This window comes from Hyperolius riggenbachi, chromosome 3 (assembly GCF_040937935.1).
Source record: "Hyperolius riggenbachi isolate aHypRig1 chromosome 3, aHypRig1.pri, whole genome shotgun sequence".
In the NCBI taxonomy this organism is placed as follows: Eukaryota; Metazoa; Chordata; class Amphibia; order Anura; family Hyperoliidae; genus Hyperolius; species Hyperolius riggenbachi.
The window spans coordinates 45,372,708-45,387,668 of record NC_090648.1 but is presented as its reverse complement, the minus strand read 5'-3'; positions in this window follow the sequence as shown (position 1 = coordinate 45,387,668).

Genomic DNA, 14,961 nt, shown 5'->3' with positions numbered 1-14,961 from the left:
AGACCAACTGTGTCCACCTTTGTTATCTCTGGAACCCTAAAGCAGAGGTCCCCAACCCCGGTCCGCGTCTCCCTTCCGGTCCATGAGCTGTTTTGTAATGGTAGAGAGAAGAAGTCAGACCCGCAGACCAGGGGTAAGGCTGACTGGGGTCACATCTAGCTACCTTGGAGGAGGGCTACATAAAACTGGGTGCACGTCTAGCTATCTTACCTGGGAGGTGGCTACATAACACTAGGGCAAATCTACCTATCTAATACTGGGGGAATATCTGTGCCTGTGTGAGGTTGTTTTGGGGCCCATTGGTTTTCCATGCCCCAGCACCATAGTTCCTTGTCCAATCATCCGACCATCCCTGACCCCTACCTATTCCTTGGAGGAATGTTTGGAATGGAGAGCCGGGCAGAAAAATGTTGGGGACCCCTGCCCTTAAGGTGCCCATAAATCACTTGATGTATGGGCAGGTTAATTATGAGTCAGATCCCTCTCTGATCGAATTTGATCATAGAGGAAACTGTTGCCTGTCCATACACCACAGACTGATTTCTGATACAATTCAGCATTAAATATATCAGAAATTGACCTAACCCCTCCACTTCCACCACCTGCCTGACCACCCCCCAATTGTCATTGTCCTTCCTGGTGCCCGTGCTCAGTAAAGTTTCACCTGTCCGCCGGTGTGACTCCTAGCCTTCTCCAGTGTTCGCGTTACCATGAGCGCCTTTACCACGTGGTAGTGACATCACACATGCGCCTGATGTTACATGGTACAGGCGCTCGCAGTGACGGCGGACACCAGAGGAGGCCAGGAGTTGTGGCGTCAGACAGGTGAGACTTGATAACTGCAAACGGTCATGAGGGGAACACTTTTACACATTTGGATGGACACTGGCCAGGGGTTCACTGTCTACTTCTTCGCAATATCAAACACCATTACCCGATCAAACACTTGCAACCAAGATTTGCCAGCATGACCAATTGATTCTCTCTGAGAATTTCTGGCAAAAAGCGAAAGATCAGGCGGTCATGTTGCTGTACCCATTCTTTTCCCATTTGATTAAATTATTGAACTGGAAGTTCAATCGGGCCACAGTAATGAGTGGTGTATGGGAGTGCCTCTACTGCACGGGACGCCCGTTCCCCTCAAGATTGCCGATAAGCTGTATGTCAGCAATATCGGGGGGTGACAGCGCGGCCCAGGGACATCAAGAAGCCCCAGGTAGGTTAAATTGATTAAATTCTTCAGGTTACTTTTCTTTAAAAGACACTTGAAGTGAGAAGGACATGGAGGCTACCCTTTTTATTTCCTTTTAAACAATATCAGTTGCCTGGCATCCTGCTGATCTCTTTGGCATCAGTACTGTCTGCATCACTCACCTGATACAAGCATACAGCTAATCTAGTCATTCTTCAGTCGAAGCACCGGATTTACACATGCTTGTTCAGGGTCTGTGGCTAAATGTTTTAGAGACAGAGGATCAGCAGGATAACCATACTGAAAACTGTGGTGTAGGTGCCAAATATATCTAAATCTATATACTATATATGCCCATAATAATCCCAGCCAGGTCAACATCTGCATGGAGTTTGTATGCTCGCCCTGTGTCTGTGTGGGTTTCCTTCGGGCACTCTGGTTTCCTCCCACATCCCAATAACATACAGATAAGTTAATTGGCTTACCCCCAAAATTGGCCCTAGACTACAATACATACACTACACGATATATACATTGACATATGACTATGGTAGGGACTAGATTGTGAGCCCCTCTGAGGGACAGTTAGTTACAAGACAATATGCTCTGTACAGCGCTGTGTAATATGTCGGCGCTATATAAATATTTGCATAAATAAATAATAATAATTATTTATTTATATAGTGCCAACATCTTCCGTAGCTCTGTACAAAACAAATAATGGGGAACAAATATATATGGGGATAATGGGGAACAAATTCAAGACACTGTACAGTCATGACAATTCAATAGTAGAAATACAAATACATACATAGTTAACTTGTAGATTGATATATCACGCAAAAAAAACTATGGACAGCAGCACTACTGCCAATAGCAGCAAATCATAAAGGGGGGGGGGGGGGGGGGGGAGGGTTAATGACTTAGGATTTTGAGTTACCTCTGAGCTTGTTTATTTTTTTTTAGGGGTGGGACGACGAATCCGGCGAATCCACGAATCCCTCTAATATTGGGAAATATTCGAGATTCGTGGATTCGAATCCCGACGGCATTTTTCACTTTCCAAATCCCGACGCTGCATCGCCGCATACGCCGCTCCCCCCGCCCGCACTCGTCCTCCCCCGACCTTCTCCGACCCCCCCACGCCTCCTCCGTTCGCCAGCATCAACTCACCTGAGCGGAGCGCACAGAGCGGCAGACCTCTCGCCGACTTCCTGGTTCCCCCTAGTGACCGGCTCTTACAATGATGTCATCAGTAAGAGCCGGTCCGGCCACTAGAGGGAACAGGGAAGTATCGAAGAGGTCTGCCGCTCTGCGCTCCACGGACAGGTGAGTAGATATTCATGCAGGGGTGAGCGGAGGAGGCACGGGGGGGAGGGGAGCGGAGGAGGCACGGGGGGAGCGGAGGAGGCACGGGGGGGGGGGGGAGGAGGCCGGGGAGGGGGGTTGGCGGTGAGCAGAGGAGGCATGGGAGGCCCCTATACCTACCTACAGGCCCCTATACATACCTACAGGCCCCTATACCTACCTACCCACCTACAGGCCCCTATACCTACCTACCTACCTACCTACCCACCTACAGGCCCCTATACCTTCCTACCTACCTACCTAAAAGCCCCTATACCTACCTACCTAAAGTCCCGTATACCTACCTACCCATCTACCTACCTACAGGCCCCTATACCTACCTACCCACCTATAGGCCCCTATACCTACCCACCTACAGGCCCCTATACCTACCTACCTAAAGGCCCCTATACCTACCTACCTACAGGCCCCTATACCTACCTACCCACCTACAGGCCCCTATACCTACCTACCCACCTACCTACCTAAAGGCCCCTATACCTACCCACCCATCTACCTACCTACAGGCCCCCCTACCTACCTACCTACGTAAAGGCCCCTATACCTAATTACCTACCTACCTAAAGGCCCCTACACCTACCTACCTACAGGCCCCTACACCTACCTAAAGGCCCCTACACCTACCTACCTAAAGGCCCCTATACCTACCTACCTACCTACCTACATGCCCCTACACCTACCTACCCACCTACCTAAAGGCCCCTATACCTACCTACCTACATACCTACCTATACTGAAGGTCCCTTTACCTACCTACCTAAAGGCCCCTACACCTACCTACCTAAAGGCCCCTATACCTACCTACCTAAAGGCCCCTATACCTACCTACATACCTACCTATACTTAAGGCCCTATACCCTGCTACCTATACTGAAGGTCCCTTTACCTACCTACCTAAAGGCCCCTATACCTACCTACCTAAAGGCCCCTATACCTACCTACCTAAAGGCCCCTATACCTACCTACATACCTACCTATACTTAAGGCCCTATACCCTATATACCTATACTGAAGGTCCCTTTACCTACCTACCTATACTGAAGGCCCCTATACCTAGTTAACTACCAATACTGAAGGCCCATATACCCTGCTACCTATACTGAAGGCCCATATACCCTGCTACCTTTACTGAAGGCCCATATACCCTGCTACCTATACTGAAGGCCCATATACCCTGCTACCTATACTGAAAGCCCATATACCCTGCTACCTATACTGAAGGCCCATATACCCTGCTACCTATACTGAAGGCCCATATACCCTGCTACCTATACTGAAGGCCCATATACCCTGCTACCTATACTAAAGGCCCATATACCCTGCTACCTATACTGAAGGCCCATATACCCTGCTACCTATACTAAAGGCCCATATACCCTGCTACCTATACTGAAGGCCCATATACCCTGCTACCTATACTGAAGGCCCATATACCCTGCTACCTATACTGAAGGCCCATATACCCTGCTACCTATACTGAAGGCCCCTATACCCTGCTACCTATACTAAAGGCCCATATATCCTGCTACCTATACTGAAGGCCCATATACCCTGCTACCTATACTAAAGGCCCATATACCCTGCTACCTATACTGAACGCCCATATACCCTGCTACCTATACTGAAGGCCCATATACCCTGCTACCTATACTGAAGGCCCATATACCCTGCTACCTATACTTAGGGCCCCTATACCTTGCTACCTATACTGAAGGCCCCTATACCTTGCTACCTGTACTGAAAGCTACCCATATTGAAGGCACCCATACCTAGCTAGCTATACTGAAGGCACCTTTACCTCGCTACCTATGTCTGGGTACCTATACTGCGGGCAACTATACCACGGATCGCACAATTTTTATGTGCAGGATTCGTTAGATTCGGGATTCGAAAGGTTCGAGATATTCGAGAACCTTTATAGATTCGGATTCGAAGAAATTGTGGATTCGTCCCATCCCTAATTTTTTTATTTTCAGGTGGTAGCGGCAGGGCACTAGCATAACAGGACACTGTGTTTTTCTCTTCAGAATAATACAATACAATAATACAATACAATAACATTTCTATACCGCTTTTCTCCCATAGGACTCAAAGCGCTAATAATAAAGATGTTTTGTTTCAAAAAGAAATGCTACAGTAGTACTGGCTCTATAAACATGCATAACATAAGCTGTGACTAAACAGAAGATACATTACCTTAGATTAGTTTTACATTAGATTACTTTTACATTATACGAAATATAGAAATGTGTTCACTGACTGTCGAAATAAGGTCTAAAGCTGCATTCACACGTTCAACAAGCGCACAACATGCAAACGACCACCCGCATAACACGACGAACTGCACAACCTGACTTACTGCACAACCTGTATGTCCACACGTCCGGATTGATAAACGATCATCTCATGTACACACTACGCACTATAGCGGAACGACAGACTACACATTGAAAACAAGTACAAATCATTTAACAGTCGTTGTTTGCACGCGTACACACACACCTGATTGTTGTCCAACAGTCTAAAACGGACTAAAGACGAACGACAATTAGGAAGTTTTGTTGAGCGTGTGTCCAGGTCTTAGAAAAGACACTAGCATTATCACCTGGCCTGATGTCCGTTATAGAAAGCAAAAACAAACTAACCTAGAATCACATGATTTGGCTGGCAGCACCGTCTGCATCATCTGAATGCCAATCAGGATTTGGCTGGAAGCAGAGCCAATTGAAGGTGGAATTTGTAAATGGTTTTGAAAACAGTGTTTGAAAATAACAGACAGCCTGGGAATTACCGGATCTCTTCTTAGGAGAGAAATCAATAACGCATTATCATCGCATTCATCCTCTGAGGACAGTTAGGTTGATTTAGCATATTTATAAGTACACTTTCAGCTTCACCTAATGAATACTAAGAGGTGCCTACTGCCTATCAACTTAAAGGGAACTATGGTTTCCTTCCCCCAAGTCAAATAATTAACATTTGCTATATAACCTATATACACGTAGTCCCCGATTAATGAACAAGATATGGACTGTAAGTTAAAGGGGTCCTGAGCAGAGGCATAAAATTCAAATCTGGACTTACCTGGGGCTTCCTCCAGCCCTGCGTAGCCCACTAGGTCTGCTCTGGGTCCCCCCCGCGGTCCTGCTGGCGGCTCTAGTATACTGCTATACTGGGGGCAGCACCCCCAGTATAGGTAGCCAAAGGTGTCCCCTCACCACCACTGTATAGGGCATTGGTGTCAGTGGGGACATGTAGCGTCCTTCTGGCTCACCATCCCCAACACTCACACACCTGCAGATCAGTGGAGACCCGAAAAGAGGAGAGCAGCACACAGTAACTGTGTGACGCACATCAAATGCAGGAAATGAGCAATGACATCACTTCCACCTCTGATGTGTACTCTGTGGTCACTGCGCTGCTCACCCCTCTGTTCACATTGTCGCTGGTCTGAGCTCTGTGTGTGAGTGATGGGAGGCAGGGGTGGTCATACAAGTCACAGACAGGTCAGCCTGGCAGCACGGGAGGCCCTTGCTGTGGGTGAGACCCCAGGCATCCACTTGGTTTGCTAGGGCCAAGCTACACCCATGCCTGGGCAATAGCACAAATGTGCTGAGGCTTCAGCAGAAAAAGCCAAGACCTGATCTGGGTCTGTGCTACTGCGGATCTGGCTCACGCTCACTCAGTAGTATGGACCTGCTTGGGCTTGGCCATTCCCACTGAGGCCTGAGCGGGTCCGTGCTACTGCGCATTTGTGCAAGCTGTCAACAGGGCCAATTCCAGACTTTTTGCTGCCCGGGGCAAACTTGTGATGATGCACACAACCCCCCCTCAAAGTGGAATGATTGCACAGCACCCAACAATTTGCCTCCCGCGTTATAGCTGCAGTGAACTCCTGAAAAAACACCCTCAGTATAGGTAGGTAGCCAGGTTTAGGTGCCCCCAGATTGGTGGCAAGATACAGCTGCCCTCAGTATAGGTTTTCCAGGTACAGTTGCCCCAGTATAGGTTGGCCAGGTACTCTCTCCACTTCTTGATTCTGCTTGCTGCTGTCCCCAGACTTCTGCCGCCTAAGGAAGTCGCCTCAATTGGCTCCATGGGCGGACTGGACCTGGCTGTCAATAAGCCCTTGTCAGGGTTTTGCCAAGGGGACAGTGACGGAACGGCCTGGCAGAGAAGGATGGGTGAAACCTCTGAAGGATCCAGAGGCTTCCCTCTCATGAGGTAGGTAGCTAAATTGGGCCCTTTTTTCCTTCACAGATTTCATTTAATTCACCCACTTCCTTTTTTGGTGACCCCCAATCAGAAAGGCAGGAAGTGACAGAAAGTCCCCCCATTAGCAACAGAGGCAGACACAGGAGAGGCGGAAATTGTAAATACCTTTTTGCAATGCAGTTTGTGGCTTGGCCATGGTGCTGGTCTACTAGTGCACAGGGGTCGCTTGCAGGCCTGAGAAGTGTAAGTGGGTTTCAAGCAGATGGACTCATAATGGAGGAGACGTCCAGAGGCGGACCTTTAGCTGGGACTTATTCTCATCCATTGTAAAGCACTGGACAGTTACTTGAGTTTGCTGAGGGCACCTCACCCCGGACAGTGAATGCAAATCTTGAGGCTTCAACAACAGCTGAGATACCTTATGACAGAAAACTTCTGATGCAGACACAGTCATTCCAGTATAATGGCAGGTGTGAGAAGCAATGAACCATGGGAGCTGTAGTTTTTGGAGTCCTCCTGTCCCATGTGTTTGTTTTTCCAAATCTAAATGTAGATATCTCCCAGTTTGTGAAAGGGGAAAGAGGCAAAGTACAACTAGTCACACACTAAGTACATGGGCAGAGGGGCCCTACTAAGTCTAATGCACAAAGGGAGAAAGAGACTGCTACACTCACGTGTAATACGCAAAAGGGAGCAGGAAAGTCAGATGCCAAAGTTCATAGGTAACCAAGGAAATCCCGCTGCACCAGTTGGTTGGGTGAAGTAGAAAATCTTTTTATTTACAATTAAAAGCTCACGCGTATCGGAGGATAAGGTGGCTCCTTAATCATAGCTTACAAACACAGGTGTTCCACAGGTTGTATAGTATGCCAAGCCACACCCAGAAGGGTGTATGCCCTGGACTTAAAGGTATATACAGCACAATTAAAAAGGTGGTGTGGACCACTACAATACATATATGAAAATCCATTTAAAAACACACATAGAAACTGCATGACATAGTGGCCCTACTAAGTCTAGTTGAGCCCTTGACTGAGTAGTTGGCATGGTTAAGGCAGCATTGGTTAAAAAGTGTAGTATTTATTGGGAAACTTTGTTTTGATATAAAAAATTACACTTTATAGCAGGGATGTCAAACCGGTCCGACGAGGGCCGAGGTCCTCGCACATTTTTGACACAGCTCAAATTAATTGATGGGTCTGATTCAGGAACAGTGTGGTCCATCAGGTAGAACACATTCCTCTCTTTCTCAGTCCATCCTAAACACTGGCATGGATCTGGCCCTCCAGGCCTGGAGTTCGACACATGTGCTTTATAGAGAATTTATGAGTGCATCAACCCAAGTAACACCTGACAAATCTGGCTTTGCAAATTTGGCCTAATTGGCTATTCACGAGACATAGTGAATTTGGATGGTTGGAGGCGCCCAATGGAAGTGATAAGCAAATCTTCAAAATGGAAGAAGATAAGGAATAAGAGTCAGTATTCTTTGACTAATAAATTTTGCTTGGTCAGATTAGGGTAAAATATAATTTAATTTATTAATTGCGAACAGCACTGTGACAACGCGTTTTTCGGCGTAAGCCGCTTCCTCAGGTCGAAAAAGTGCCCCCCTCAAGCAGACTCAACAACGACTGCGATTCAGACAGTCAAACACATTTATTAGGAACTCTAAAAAGTAATGGAACGCGTTTCGCAGGTTCAACCCCGCTTCATCAGGCAACATAGGGAGGAGTATACACATAGTCCCTGGTTAATGAACGAGATATGGACCCTGAGCAGAGGCATAAAATTACAATCTGAACTCACCTGGGGCTTCCTCCAGCCCCGCGTAGCCCACTAGGTCTGCTCTGGGTCCCTTCCGCGGTCCTGCTAACGGCTCTAGTATACTGCTATACTGGGGGCAGCACCCCCAGTATAGGTAGCCAAAGGTGTCCCCTCACCACCACTGTATAGGGCATTGGTGTCAGTGGGGACATGTAGCGTCCTTCTGGCTCACCATCCCCAACACTCACACACCTGCAGATCAGTGGAGACGCGAAAAGAGGAGAGCAGCACACAGTAACCATGCGGCACACATCAAATGCAGGAAATGAGCAATGACATCACTTCCACGTCTGATGTGTACTCTGTGGTCACTGCGCTGCTCTCCCCTCTGTTCACATTGTCGCTGGTCTGAGCTCTGTGTGTGAGTGATGGGAGGCAGGGGTGGTCATACAAGTCACAGACAGGTCAGCCTGGAAGCACGGGAGGCCCTTGCTGTGGGTGAGACCCCAGGCATCCACTTGGTTTGCTAGGGCCAAGCTACACCCATGCCTGGGCAATAGCACAAATGTGCTGAGGCTTCAGCAGAAAAAGCCAAGACCTGATCTGGGTCTGTGCTACTGTGGATCTGGCTCACGCTCACTCAGTAGTATGGACCTACTTGGGCTTGGCCATTCCCACTGAGGCCTGAGCGGGTCCGTGCTACTGCACATTTGTGCAAGCTGTCAACAGGGCCAATTCTAGACTTTTTGCTGCCCGAGGCAAACTTGTGATGATGCACACAACCCCCTGAATTGGAATGATTGCACAGCACCCAACAATTTGCCTCCCGCATTATAGCTGCAGTGAATTCCTGAAAAAACACCCTCAGTATAGGTAGGTAGCCAGGTTTAGGTGCCCCCAGTATTGGTGGCTAGATACAGTTTCCCCCAGTATAGGTTTTCCAGGTACAGTTGCTCCCAGTATAGGTTGGCCAGGTACTCTCTCCACTTCTTGATTCTGCTTGCTGCTGTCCCCAGACTTCTGCCGCCTAAGGAAGTCGCCTCAATTGGCTTCATGGGCGGACCGGCCCTGGCTGTCAATAAGCCCTTGTCAGGGTTTTGCCTAGCGGACAGTGCTGGAACGGCCTGGCAGAGAAGGATGGGTGAGACCTCTGAAGGATCCAGAGGCTTCCCTCTCATGAGGTAGGTAGCCAAATTGGGCCCTTTTTTCCTTTACAGATTTCCTTTAATTCACCCACTTCCTTTTTTGGTGACCCCCAATCAGAAAGGCAGGAAGTGACATAAAGTCTCCCCAGTAGCAACAGAGACAGACACAGGAAAGGCGGAAATTGTAAATACCATTTTGTAATGCAGTTTGTGGCTTGGGCACAGGGGTCACTTGCAGGCCTGAGAAGTGTAAGTGGGTTTCAAGCAGATGGACTTATAATGAAGGAGACGTCCAGAGGCGGACCTGTAGCTGGGACGTATTGTCATCCATTGTAAAGCACTGGACGGTTACTTGAGTTTGCTGAGGGCACCTCACCCCAGACAGTGAATGCAAATCTTGAGGCTTCAACAACAGCTGAGATACCTTATGACAGAAAACTTCTGATGCAGACACAGTCGTTCCAGTATAATGGCAGGTGTGAGAAGCAATGTGACCATGGGAGTTGTAGTTTTTGGAGTCCTCCTGTCCTATGTGTTTGTTTATCCAAAGCTAAATTTAGATACCTCTCAGCTTGTGAAAGGGGAAAGAGGCAAAGTACAACTAGTCACACATTAAGTACATGGGCAGAGGGGCCCTACTAAGTCTAATGCACAATGGGAGAAAGAGACTGCTGCACTCATGTGTAATACACAAAAGGGATCAGGAAAGTCAGATGCCAACGTTCATAGGTAACCAAGGAAATCCCGCTGCACCAGTTGGTTGGGTGAAGTAGAAAATCTTTTTATTCTTTAAAGTGAACCTCCGGACTAAAAATCGACTCAGCAGCACTGAAAAGGCTTTGTGTTTCTTTAACAGTTTCACAGCATCAGAACTTTGTTTCTCTTATACAAGCCTCATTTTTAGCTGCACAGAAGGAAACTGCCCAGGCTTTTTTCCACTGATGCTGTGCAAAGCATGATGGGATTTCTGATTTTGTTGTTCTCGTTCTGCTGTTTTGGTGCATTTTTCTTTTTACATTTTGAATTTGACATTTGAAGCCTAGCATGTGCAACTGGGAGGGGTAATCAGGATACAGGACAGTTGGAACTGAGTCTCCTGCTCCTTGTCACCTCCTTTCAACCAAAAAGATGGCTGCCCCCATGACAAAGATTGCAGCCCCCATGAATCACAAACATTTGCCTGTTCTCTTAAAACAGGGTGGGTAAGAGATTATATTACCTATCTATTCTAATTAACATAACTAATGTAATTTGATGACAGTATGTTTGTTTAGGCTGAAGTTCCCCTTTAATCCATCATCAGTGTTACAATTAAAAGCTCACGCGTATCGGAGGATAAGGTGGCTCCTTAATCATAGCTTACAAACGCAGGTGTTTCACAGGTTATATAGTATGCCAGGCCACACCCAGAAGGGTGTATGCCCTGGACTTAAAGGTATATACAGCACAATTAAAAAGGTGGTGTGGACCACTACAATACATATTGAGCCCCTGACTGAGTAGTTGGCATGGTTAAGGCAGCATTGGTTAAAAAGTGTAGTATTTCTTGGGAAACTTTGTTTTGATATAAAAAAAAAAATGCCACAGTTATAAATGGGTGCTGCACAAGTCATGTTGCAGTTGAATGTTATTATAAATGTTTGTTTTTCGTTTCGGTCTACAGGTTGGACAAGAATTTTCAAAACTGTTGGGAAGCTTTGCAGCCATGGAGACAGCACTCTGTGTGGACCACTGTTTCCAGGAGACCTTGCTGAAGGTGTAACTAGCTTCACAGGGCAGGAGCCACTGTTACTCAGTTTTATCTCTTCCTGAACTAATCTGTTTCACTCTTATTGTTAGGAAACAATTGGGAATGACAGTTTTTTTTATATGTGTTACGGCCAGAACCCAAAGTGGGCCACCTCAGGATCCGCAGTGCCGGCTTTAACTACTTAACGACCCCCCCACGCCAATGGGCGTGGTCCCGGCGGCAGCCCCAGGACCGCCTAACGCCAATTGGCGTCAAGTCCTGGGGCTGGGATTTGCAGGAGATCGCGTGCAGGCTGCGCGCGCATCTCCTGCTTGAGGGGCGGAGCTCCGCCCCGACTTCCGTCTCCGAGTGACGATTGCCGCTCGGGAGACTGTTAGACCGTGTTTACCCATTGTACAGCGCTGCGATCAGTGATCGCAGGGTGATCAGCGCTGCGATCAGCGCTGCGAGGGTGATCCGCTGTCATAGGCTGAAGCCTATGACAGCCGATCACACTGATTGGCTGGCGGGAGGAGGGAGGGAGGGGGGATTTATACATATATAGAAAAACAGCACATTTTTATTAAAAAACAAGTAAATAAACAAACATCAACAAATAAACAAATTTCTGGGTGTCGATCAGACCCCACCAACAGAGAGCTCTGTTGGTGGGGAGAAAGGGTGGGGGGAATCACTTGTGTGCTGAGTTGTACGGCCCTGCAGCTCTGCCTTAAAGCTGCAGTGGCCCATTTAGTTAAGATTGCTCTGGTCTTTAGGGGGGTTTTCCACTGCAGTCCTCAAGTGGTTAAGACAAGGCCCAATAGTCCATGGCCTAGGGCAATACAGGATCAAGGGTGGGTGGGCAGCAGGTTATACTAGGGGAAAGGGAGGGGGGTCATCAGGCTATCTATATGGAAGATGGGGAGGGTCATCTGGCGTCTTATTCCAGAAGGGAGGGGTCATAAGGATACCTATACTGGAGGGAAGGAGGGTCATCAGGCTAAACTTGAGGAAAGGGCAGGAGAGTCATCTGGTTACCTTTACTGGATTAGAAAGGTCAATAGGCTACCTATGCTGGTCAGGGCCGGTTTAAGCAACAATGGGGCCCCAGGGCAAAATAAACCTGGGGGGCCCCCCAACATATACCCCGGAACAAAAATCGGCATTAGGGGACCTGGTATAGTCAGGGTGTGAAGTCCCAATCGGTCGGAGCTCCACATTCTGGCTATCCCAGCGTGCATGGGGGACAAGGGGTTAAAAAGTTTCAGGAGGGGGGACTCCACATAATTTTTTTTTTTAAATTCACACACTCTAAACATAAAAAAAATTTGGGAAAATAGGAAAAAATGCCAGGGACTTTCATACAGCCATATTGCAGCTGTATAGCGATCCCTGGCCAAAGCGCTGCGGCTGCGTATAGACTTCCTGGAAACCCCGTCAGGAAATTTATTGCGCTTTCGTTTGATGCATGTAAAATTACACTACCGTTAGGTTTGCTACTAAAAGTGACATTTACCGCATTTAAAAGTATACTTTTTTCCTTCGAAATTTTAAAATCGATTTTCTCAAAAACTATAAGGTCTTTTTGAAAAATAGTTTTTTCCTCTTATTCCTAATGATCTCCTTAACATATCCTGCAAATTTAGTGTTTCTAGCATTTAAGGTGGATTTGCTATCAACCATTAAAGTTGGCAGGTTTAAATGTGTATTTTTTTTTCCTTTAAAACTTTAAAATCGATTTTCTCAAAAACTATAAGGCCGATTTGAAATTTTTTTTCCTCTTGTAGCCACTGGGGGCCCCTACAACCTCTGGGGCCCTGGGGCAGCTGCCTCCTTTGCCTCTATGGTAGCACCGGCCCTGATGCTGGTGGTAGGGGGAAGTGTTACCTGGCTACCTATACTGAAGGGCGGTAGGGTCATCTGGCTATCTATACCAGTGGTTCCCAACCTTTTCCGGCCCGGGGAACACTGTCTGACCAAATTTTTCTCCGGGGAACGGCGCGCGCGCGCGGGGGGGGGGGGGGATGCGGCCCCTGGTTGTTTGCGCGCCCTAGTGGACAGTGCCGTGCGCAGCAGGCTATGGGGGGGGGCTGGGGTGCGGCTGCATAGCTGGCATAGTTGCCCCAGTGTAGGGAGTTTAGTTGCCTCAGTATAGCTAGTATAGTGCCCCAGTATAGTGCCCCAGTATAGCCAGAATAGTGCCCCAGTATAGCCAGAATAGTGCCCCAGTATAGCCAGAATAGTGCCCCAGTATAGCCAGAATAGTGCCCCAGTATAGTGCCTCAGCATAGCCAGTATAGTGCCCCAGTATAGTGCCCCAGTATAGTGCCCCAGCATAGCCAGTATAGTGCCCCAGTATAGCCAGTATAGTGCCCCAGTATAGCCCCCCAGTATAGCCAGTATAGTGCCCCAGTATAGCCAGTATTGTGCCCCAGTATAGCCAGTATTGTGCCCCAGTATAGCTAGTATAGTGCCCCAGTATAGTGCCCCAGTATAGCCAGTTTAGTGCCCCAGGATAGTGCCCCAGTATAGCCAGTATAGTGCCCCAGTATAGCCAGTATAGTGCCCCAGTATAGTGCCCCAGTATAGCCCCCCAGTATAGCTAGTATAGTGCCCCAGTATAGCTAGTATAGTGCCCCAGTATAGCCAGTATAGTGCCCCAGTATAGCCAGTATAGTGCCCCAGTATAGCCAGAATAGTGCCCCAGTATAGTGCCCCAGTATAGCCAGTTTAGTGCCCCAGGATAGCCAGTATAGTACCCCAGAATAGTGCCCCAGTATAGCCAGTTTAGTGCCCTCCCGCCCGTCCCCGCGGCCGCCGCTGTTATTACCTTAACAGCTGCCGCTCTCCCCTCTCCGCCGCGTGTATATTCAAGCAGCGTATCTCCGGCTGCTCTGTGTGATGCGGAAGGAAGGAGGGCAGCGGCTTCCTGTAACGGCGATATGTATCGCCGTTACTATGGTAACCGAGCCCTGCCTCCTGCGCATCACATACAGAGCAGCCGGGAGATACGCTGCTAGAATATACATGCGCTGGAGAGGGGAGAGCGGCCGCTGCTAAGGTAATAACAGCGGCGGCCGCGGGGACGGGCGGGAGGGGGAGAAGAGGACGGCACACCAGGCAACGTTCCGCGGCACACTAGTGTGCCGCGGAACAGTGGTTGAAAAACGCTGATCTATACTGAAGGGGGTGGCTGCTGACAGTGGCCTTGGGTGGTAAAAGAGTACAAATCTGGCCCTGAGGATCTGTCCGGCCAACAGGGCTGGATTTCTGGAAAGGCTACAAAGGCCCAGGCCTTGCACATGGAGGAGGAGACTTCAAAAGGGAAGCTGCAAATGGAAAGCAACACAAGGAAACACAAGAGATCCGATTTACCGCAACTCGGTAATTTTATCCCAGTCACAGAACTCGGAAGCATTGATCCAATCAGAGAATTACCGCAGTCATTTTAGAACAATCACAAGGTTCCGTTTTTCCGATTTCCAATTTCTGGGGAGGAGGGGGGGGGGGGGGGATTTGTAGGTAAGTTCTGACACACAAAAATT